Here is a 10,013-nt window from a genome sequence, read left to right as displayed (position 1 = left end):
GGGCTGGGTCATCTGTTGAGGCAAATGTGCCATTGAAGAAAGACTGCCCAGCATCATCATGATAGCTTCACTGACAGTGGGCATTGGGCCAACTAGACCTTTCAAGCACATGCATAAAGTAACTGGTATGTCTCTGTGGCCCATCAACATGTGCATTCAAATGAGGTCCCATTAACATTATTATCTTAGATTACTTTCTCTCAGCCTCACCCAGCTCCAGCCTCCCTGGCAAGCCTTCCCAGTATATTCCTGGGAGTCCCGAAGAAGTGTCTCCTCTGGCTCGCACACCTTTCATGCAAGTCCCCAAGCACTCCAACATCTTCTATTCCTCCACTCATGACACAGCAGGAGGGAACCTCACCATGGCAGCAATGGATGATGCCCATGATGGGAACACAGCGTTTGTAACACAGGCGACATCTCCCTCACTCACCAACCTGCAAGGAGCCAGAGCTCTCTGGGTTCCTCAGAACAGTAAGGGTGATGGTCCTCATCTGGGTTCTGTGCCACACTTCAGTGTGCACGGGAGGGGCCACTTTGGGGTCCAGATGACAAAGTCCTTCATGAAAATAGCTCCTTCAGCTTCTCCCATCAACTGGTAACCCGGCCCAGGGAATCAGTTGCAGGCAGAGGCTAGAACATGTCTTCAATTCTCCATGTCTCTGTGTCCCTCTCAAAGCCATGCAAAATGAAACAAAACAAACAAACAAAGAAACCACCACCAAGAACAACACTAGCACACTCTGTCTCCTTGTTCCAAAAACAAGAGCTCTCATGGATACCAACTCATACAAAGTTGTACCCACAATAGTAACTGGTACATACTGGTATATATGTGTGTGTGTGTGTGTGTGTGTGTGTGTGTATACACACTAGGAGACCCAGAGTAGTCTCCTGTTTCACAAGCAACTTCATTCTGACCCTTGACCTGTGTCCAGCTATATCATCGTGCTACCGTGCACCAAGGGTATGCCCTATATGCTAGCCCCCACCACTCATGGCTCAGGGATGCCACCATCCCACTGACCCAGTGTGCCCTGTAAACACTATACAATGCATATTCCTTGTCTCCTTCACCTGCTCAGTCAGCAGTTCTGCTTGTGTCAGTTAGCTATAGCCGCAAAATGTTATACAACAAACCACTCCCAATGTCAGTGACTTAAAAGAACAATGATTTATTCTCACTCATACATGGCGTTTGGCTTGTCCAAGCTTGGTTCAGCTGGCCTTGATTTCAAGCTACAGATTGGGTCAAGGTCTGCTGTACGTGAATTTTCTCATCCTGTTTAGATCACCAGGCTGGACTTGGCATTATCTTCTCATGGCAGAAACACAAGAAGGGCCAGCCCAACTGTACCAGCACATTTCCAGTCTCTGCTTCTGTCACATCTGCTACTATTCCACTGGGCAAAGCAAGTCCCATGACCCAGCCCAACATCAATGGAGCAGGAAAGTACACTCCTCTGTTAAGGTATGGAGGGGCAGGAATTGGGGACAGGAGTGAATATTTGCTGAATAATCACCTAATGTACCATGCACCCAAATCCAACTGTACAGGGTCAGTAAACACGCCATCGGGATGAAGTCGAGATTTGGTCTGAGACAGACTGCTCTAAGAAGGTTATGTGAAAGAACACATCCATGTCTTATATAGTACAAATAGTTCACATCAAAGCACTACCACTTGGCTTCTTGGTCAGCTACTGGATGATCTTGTTTGAAACAGTCATGACTTGCCCAGTGAGGGACCCTGGTTTCCAGAACCACTGCAGCCTCGTCTCCAAAGAAATCACCCTTTCTTCTCTGACTGTATTACAAGCTATTTGAGTTGTCTGGGCTCCAGAACCTTCTGTTTACTTTCTCTCTCCCTATCCCATGTCCATTTTCAACTCCCCTGGGTTCATACTTCTCTCCCTGTCCCAGACTACTTCTGGAGAAGTCTATGATGGCTTTGTAAACTCAGAAGAAGAAGAAACAGAGGTCCCTTCCTAACTCCCTCCTTTGCCTAGTTCAAATTACATGTGTGTGGGGAGATATCTCTCTCTATATGTGATACACCATGTTCAGTAACCACATGCACATCACTTGCCCTCCCTACAGGGAAGGAAAGTTACAGCACTATGCTGGGGTTCCCTCTTGCCTCTACTGTTCTGCATTGCCTTTGGTCTGAAATAGTCACATAGAAACTTTCTTTCACAGGAACAATGACATAGAGTTTAGTCACATGTTTAATTCCTCAAAGTCAATATTTGCAAAAAACATAAGCACAGCATGGTATTGCCTTGGAGTTGTTGATTAATCCCTTCCTTAGGCTTCCCTTAAGTTTCCTTTTTATTTTCAGCTTGTTAGTCCCGTAATGGGGTGTGTGCCAGGTTGTGTGAGTGCATTTTCTTGTTACCCCAAAGCCTGGTAAGGACTATGGTGAACCTTTATTCTGGACGTAGTCATACAGACTTCTTCCTTCCTATCTTGTTCCAGGAAGAATGGTAAGAATGACTTAGTCCAGCATCCTTGGGAAACAAGAGACCAGCCATAGATGGCTGAGAGAAGCAATGTTGGTACCGACGTAATCCACGACCTAGATGATGAGGATGTTTGTCACCTGTTTGGAAAGCTAAACATCATCTTGAAGTAAACAGTTCTTTGCTACCCATTTCATGTACAAAGGAAAGGAGGCACATGGACAGATTAAATAACAAACAAGAGTCACACTGTGAATTGTTGGGAGCTTTAAATGACTTTTAGGAGTCTCTGCTTCTCAAGACATTGAAGTCCACTCTTCAGACTCGGCACCATGAATCTTTCACTGCACAAATCCCCTTTTACGTGGCTTTTAGATGGGAGCAAGAAGTGGAATTGAGAAAATATCAGAAAAGTTTTGTAAGAGAAAGGTGAGCCACTTCAGTCTCCTACCAACTTTCCATTCCTCCCTCCTAAAGGTTTAAATAAATTTTAATCACAAATCTTCTGGTTTTCCAACCCATCCGCTACAACATGGGATAGGGAATTTTCATTTCTGTGTGTCTGTTTATATGATTGCTTATGTAGCCTGCAGACCTCAGAGAAATGTAACATTGGTTTCTTTCAAATATTAGGGCTTTGCTCTATTTTATTTTCACTTCCAAAAATGTAAAGTCTGAGTCTCTTAGCTTGGGATTCATTAAGTGCCAAGAAATTAGCTAAGTAACATGGCTTATAGAACTTGGGGCAGTTATAGCTTCTTGCAAAGCTGAAAAGAAGAGCTTTTGAGTCAAGGCCATTCAGCAAAGCTCAGGCTAAAGGAAAATTTCATTCCATTTGGTAAAAGCTTTTTGCTGGGCAAGAAGTAAAAAATAATTTAGAAGCCAATGAAGAAACCTAAAATTCATTCAGACAGGCTTCTCTGGACAAAGGCCTTCAGCAGGTTTCTGCCTGTTACTGGAATCAGAACATCTAATGTCCACTGTCTCTTGGGTCCTCTTTATTCCCAGGGCTCACAGGCTGCCTGTTTCCAATTCCTCTGTGCCAGCACATCTGTTAACGTCCCAAGTGGCTTCCTTTACAGCCGCGTGATCATCTGTGTATTATTAACTAACCACAAATTAAAGTCATTACTTGGTGCTTAATTTTATGTAACATTTCTTTGTAATGTGTACAAAAGAAATTTGTTTTTACAGGAGTTTGGTAAATAGCATGTGCCATGATTAATTAGAGAATATAATGGGTCTGTTGATTTGAAATTAAATTCAGTGCAACAGTCTTCTCTAAAAATAATTTCTTAAATGACATTTCAAGGTGTGTGAGCCTCTAAAAAAAAAAGTGAATATCCTGCATCCATAGTCTTTATGCCCTGTTCTAGATCTATCTGTTGGATTTTACTTGCTAAAGGACTCACTTTTATTTTTCTCAGATAAAAGGTGTACCTATAGCACTCTAAGAAACAGCAACATTCAAAGAGCTATTTTTAATCCTTTTTGGAACAAGGTAGAATATAAATGAATAAACTAACAAATAAGCAAATCCTTAACTACTTGGAGGTCAGTTACAGTTCAGTGTAGTTCATTCCCCCCCAGCTACATGCGTTCTTCCTTGTCATTTTACACACCTGCATTCTTGCCTGAGGGCCTTTGCACTTATTCCTTCTGCCTAGACATCTTTCTGCCTGGGTTTTCATGTGACTTAAATATTAGACAGGGACTTCTCTGACCATCCAAGCTAAGGAAGTTCCCTGCCCCAGTCCCTCTCACATCACTGTGTTTAATGTTTTATTCACAGAACAAATCACTCTGATATTATCTGGCTTTGTGTTTGTTCATTGCTTTTCCTCTGTCTCCTTCTACAGAAGGTAAGATCCTTGAGAACAAAAACTTGTCTGCCTTATCCTCCTTATATCTCCAACACCTAGAACGATGCCTGATACATAAGTTGGTGCTTAATAAATCTTTATGAAATGAATGAATGAATTGCATTGTTCTCACAAGCCCCTTTAAATAACCATGTTCCTAATGGAGAGTAAGCACAATTGGCTTTAAAAGTTTCTTGGAGAAACAGAAAGAGAGATTCAGTATTTGTTGAGTAGGCATGAGATGCACTGGAAGGAAATGAAAAATTAAAATGTAAACAAATTAAATGACAGGAAGAGCAGAAATAAAGGTTGGTACTAATTGCTTAGTTTGCACAAACACAAAATACCAGCTGGGAAGTGAAACCTTCAATCAGTTGGCACCTTCTTTCTTTATAAACCCAACAGCCAGTTTGATTATTCCCATTAAAATAACTTAGCCAAGACACTGTCTTTGCTGATAGTAAACAAAAAGATCTGAAGATTCTTTCAACTTCCATATATTTAAAACAGGATTCTTGGGGTTGATACAATGTTTCACTGTATAGAGATAGGAGGAAGCATGAGATGAGGGTGCTGCTAATAGGAGAGTTTCTGACAGAGAATAAAAACTAAGAGGCATAAATTTCCATGATAAGTGTCATACTATATTTAAGGTTTAACCTCAAAATACACTGAAGTCTCTCTTTCTCCCTAGACTCCTATGCCTTTTTTTTTTTTTTTTTGGTACACGGGCCCCTCACTGTTGTGGCCTTTCCCGTGGTGGAGCACAGGCTCCGGATGCGCAGGCTCAGCGGCCATGGCTCACGGGCCCAGCCGCTCTGCGGCATGTGGGATCTTCCCAGACAGGGGCACGAACCCGTGTCCCCTGCATCGGCAGGCAGACTCTCAACCACTGCGCCACCAGGGAAGCCCTCCTATGCCTTTTAAAGCTCTTCTCAACTCAACATGAAGTCTATATCAAACAGTGGGGCTGGCCTACTAGTATTAATAAGATTTTATTCCCCAATTATGAGTGGGATCTGGAAAATCTATATTCTGATTTTCTCAATGTGCTTAGGGTGAACAGAAGTCTAGGTGGCTCAGTGTGCAATAAGTTACAGTTTCCCACCTCTGCCACTTACTAACTGTAAACTTCAGCAAGATACTGAATTTCTCTGGGTCTCAGATTTCTCTTCTGCAAAATGGGCCTGATGTAACTCCTGTGGATTAAATGTAAAGCACTTGTTTTTATGTAATTGTATGTGTCAAACTTTGTACCTCTTACTTTTGGATTTTCAGTTGTAATTTAGAGAATTATTCCCATGTCAGATTTTCGGGTAATTCATGCAGTTTTTTTAATATGTTATCTTTTACCTGTAAATTTCCCAATCATTTAAAATTTGTCCTGGAATACGGTATAAGGAATGGCTTCAATTTTACCTCTTTGCATATGGCTATCCAGTTATCCTAATACCACTTATTAAAAAGTCCATCTTTTCCTCACTAATTAGGGATGACACTTTTATCATAACTAAATTTTTATACGCAGTTAGGTCTATTTCTGAATTTTATACTTTGTCTAGCTATTCATACATTAATACCAAACTGTTTTAATTGTAGAGGTTTATGATATGATTTAATATTATACAATTTTTTGAGGGGTTTCCTGGCTATTCTTGCATGTTTATTCTTCCAAACATACTATATAATCAATTTATTTAGCTCTAGGAAAAAAACCTGATAGCATTTTTACTGGAAGTTTATGAAATTGTTTATATAAACATAGGAATACCTAAGATCTTTACAATGTTGCGTTTTTCTATGAACACAGTTCATCTTTCCAACTAAGTTAATTTTATATTTTCAGGACTGCTTATAATTTTCTTCACATAGGTTTTGAACATTTCTTGTTAAACATACACTGAGGTATTTTGTTTTTAGCTATCAGACATACAGTCTTTTCTTCCATTATGTCTTCTAACTGGTTTTTGTGTCTTTTGATTCAATAATCATATTGTGGTAGTATTAGTATTGCTGTTCTGAAATTGTTGTGTATGTAACAAAAAAATGTATATATATTGGTGTCATTGAGAACTGGGATTTGCAGCTTTGGTGAGAGCAGACACAAATGTAAGATCAATGACAGTAAGTAAAAATCCTGTAGTTCTGAAAATGAATCTGAGGTAGCAATACTAATTCATAATATGTGTTTTAAAAGACTCATTTTCTAGTTCTGTCCACTGGAAAAGCCTGTAAACAATGGTTAACCCAACAGCAATGAGCACTTCCAGAACCCTGATTGTGTCTCTAAATACTATTTCCCACCAAAAGGAACCAAACCTCTTGGAAAGATGGATGATTCCAGGTGTGAGGCAGGAAGTTTATTAAATGTATCTGGAATATCTTGTCATACCACGTAGTAAGGAAGCAGCGATGGAAAACTACTAGGATTCTGTCCAAAGGATTTGGGCTCTAGCTTAAAGATGGGATCATTTGAGCATCAGTAGGGGATGCTAAATGCAATGGATTGAAACATATCAAGTATATTTAAATCCATAAGTTCAGTACAATACCAAAAAACTAAACTCATTAATCACCTTTAGAGGATGCTAGGGAACCAATCCATTGTGTTTTAAAAAGAAACAAACAACAACAACAAAACAAAACGAGAAACTGGTCTCAGAGTAATGGAAGAATCAAGAGGAACTTTCTCTTTACAGAATTTTTTCAACTAATAAATAAATAAGGAATGACAGAATTAGGATATCACCATTTGCAACCTCCTAGTGAATTAATGAATCTGGGCAATGACCACCAATGGCTGCTCACATCACCAAAAAGAGACAATCAGGCATTTTATACCTTCTAATAGAAGTGCAAAACACTGCGTGTGAAATATTCTTGACAAAATAATTGAACCTGAATCTTATCAAGCCTCTAAATCTGACTACCAATTTACAGCTTACAATGGCAGAGGAACACATTAAACAACATCACAATCAACAAAATCCAAACTGTTGGAAACCCCAGGACAAACAACCAGTTTCTTCAACAATAACAAACGAACAAAATTGCAAGGAAAAATAAACAAAGAAATGGTAGGAAGACCTATAAATTTTTTTGACATGCAAATGTATTTATTTGATCATATTTGAAAAGGCAGGGTAGAATAAATCCATTTTCTTCATGGTATCACTGTAAACAGACTGAATTTCAGAGCTCTTAGCTTGCTTCACAGACTCCTGAAGAGTGAACATAAGCAGCCCAGCAAGCCTCTTCCTTCCCCTCCAGGCTCTCCCGCACTTGCTGGGGTGGGGTGCTGCTGGGAGGGGTTGATGATAACTGATGCTAAATAAACATCAGACGGTGAATTGGTCAAACTCTTTCTACCTCCTCCCATAGGCAACGGGGTGACTTGGATTATTCTTTAACTATAGTCATTGAGTAATCAAGTAAGTTTATCAAACGCAGGATGGAGGGAAGTTTCCATTGTAGATAATTTCCAAAGGGAGGAATGGATGAACTCAGAGCTTCATTATTCAGTCCCTTCTTTTGTTGTCCAGAGTGAAGTACGCTAGCGATGGAGCTCAGATCCTTGGTCCATTGAGTCATTGGTGTAATGCACTCAGCTCCTTTGGAAAAGCCATCTTTGGATGGGGAAGAGAAGTTAGTTTATTATAATGATGGTACTATATGAGGAAAATCAAAGCAGCAAGCAGCAGGCAGTGACCCTTTCCTCTTGAACTCCAATGATCATTCCACTCCTGTCAGCTTTACAGCCCAAGCAAACTCAACTGGGAGAGCAGAGGGTCAGATCGAAGAAAGGAGGAGGCCTTTACCCAGACCTGTGGACCACTTCAGGTCTTCCTGGATCCCAGCATCCTTACCTTTGTAGCTAAGGTAGTTATGAGGGATTGAAGCTTTAAGACTCCTTTTTTTTTTTTTTTTTTTACCAGCACAGTAAAATGACATAAAAAGCTGATATTTTTAAGGTATACCATACAATTACCGTGTTCTTTTCCCATTGCACCCTCCATGGTTTAGATGCATAGATAACCTCCCCATTATGCTCAGCCACTTCCCAGCAGCAAGATGCCTTTCTTGGAAGATGATAACAATCAGTCCATCTTTAGTTGGTCCAATGTTGAGACAACAGTTTCCCCCCAAGCTTACTGTCTGAACCAGTTCTGAAATGATTTCAGATTCACTTGCGACGTCAGACATGGCCATGTCCTAATGATAGTCCTAGGATGCCTTGTCCATAGTGGTGCACACCTCCTACTTGTGATCTAGCAACCTCCCTGGTTTGAATTTACCTTGATAGTTGCAGTATCCTCCATGATAACAGGAGTATTTCTGACCCCATCATCAATCACTACCACTTCATCCTTGACTGGGATATCATTGTAGAGCCAAGAAAGAAAATTTGTAGAGTTCCAATAAGTATCAGGATATTCTTACTCTCCATCAGACCAAAAGCAGGTCAGGTTTCTACTTGCTAACAAGGTCATAAAGCTCTGCCTTTGCTTTCACACTGAAAAATATGGTGTTTTTGAAGCCATCTTTCTTAAAATAGGTAGAGTGGGTGGAACCATTCTAAGAATGGGTGATACAGTCCATAGCTGTATGTTCCTCTTCAGGACAGCTGCTCCCAACTCATCAACTTATCAAAACACAGTGGGGCTCAGGTCCTCCAAGTTCCAGCTCCACGACACAGGGCTCAACCAGTTTGTGAAGCCTTGGTGATGCTTTGTGGTCAAGACTATATATGGAGCTTGGAAGAGGACAGCCCGCTTGGGGTGGAAGAAGTCTCGATGAACTGCCACCCCAAATCCAAGTAGCTAAAGCATGGTGGGTAGTTGTCACACCTGAAGTGCTTGTCCTGGGGCCGCCACTCACCCTTCTGGTGCCACCAGAACCACTTGCTGACCCAGGCTGGCACCCAAAGCATACTCCAGGCCACTACACCCCAAATGTTGCCTCATGGAACCAGCCCGGAGTGAAGATTCAGCCCACCCCAGGTACATTGTCACCCGGCGCATGCTGAGCCCTGAGCGCCCTCCCGGCCCTCCTAGCAGCAGCCGTTCGCCTGCCACCCCATCCCAAGAGTGGGGACACCTCTCTCTTGGTTTACTGACTTTTAATACACCAAGCCTAATGAATGGAGCTTGTTTGGAACCTGACTCAAGCAAAGGAAACATTTTGTTACGTGCTGTTTTAAGGAAAGCAGGACCAGTATGGTGTTCATGAAAAGTAGATGAGATGGGCTGCAGAAATCAGGAAGAACTGAGAGCACTGGGGTCCAGAACTGGGGGTGGCGGGGTGAAAGCACAGGCCAAGTGAGGCAGACGCGGCTCCTTCCTCACTAAGTGACACCCGTCACAACCTCATTTATCTATTGTCTCCAATTTGCTCATCTGGGAAATATTTGGGTTTGAAAAGAATCTTAGAATAGGGATCCAGAAAAAGCTTAGCTATATTAAACCGTGCCCTCCAATTCAACTAGAGATAAAACAAGAGAGGAAGGAGACATATCTCCAAATTCAATTCTCCTATCTTCGCTTATGTTTTATGGAGAACTTATGTCATTCACAAAAGAGACATCCTTTCCCCAGGGGAGACAGCAGGTGTACGTTTTCTCTCAAGGCTATTTAATTGCTGTCAAGAAGACATATGATTAACAAAACCAAATGCTGGAAATATGAAGTAT

The 10,013-nt window shown here is 41.3% G+C and overlaps 1 pseudogene; it reads right to left on the bottom strand.

The window, feature by feature from the left end:
• Positions 1–7,895: 7,895 nt before the first annotated feature.
• On the bottom strand, positions 7,896–9,254 carry LOC114896572 (annotated as a pseudogene).
• Positions 9,255–10,013: the final 759 nt, after the last annotated feature.

The sequence above is a fragment of the Monodon monoceros genome, unplaced genomic scaffold (genome assembly GCF_005190385.1).
Source record: "Monodon monoceros isolate NGI ecotype Baffin Bay Population unplaced genomic scaffold, NGI_Narwhal_1 Super_Scaffold_16, whole genome shotgun sequence".
NCBI lineage: Eukaryota > Metazoa > Chordata > Mammalia > Artiodactyla > Monodontidae > Monodon > Monodon monoceros.
The sequence above is the reverse complement of the archived record's forward strand: the minus strand, read 5'-3'. Positions and strand labels throughout refer to the sequence as shown.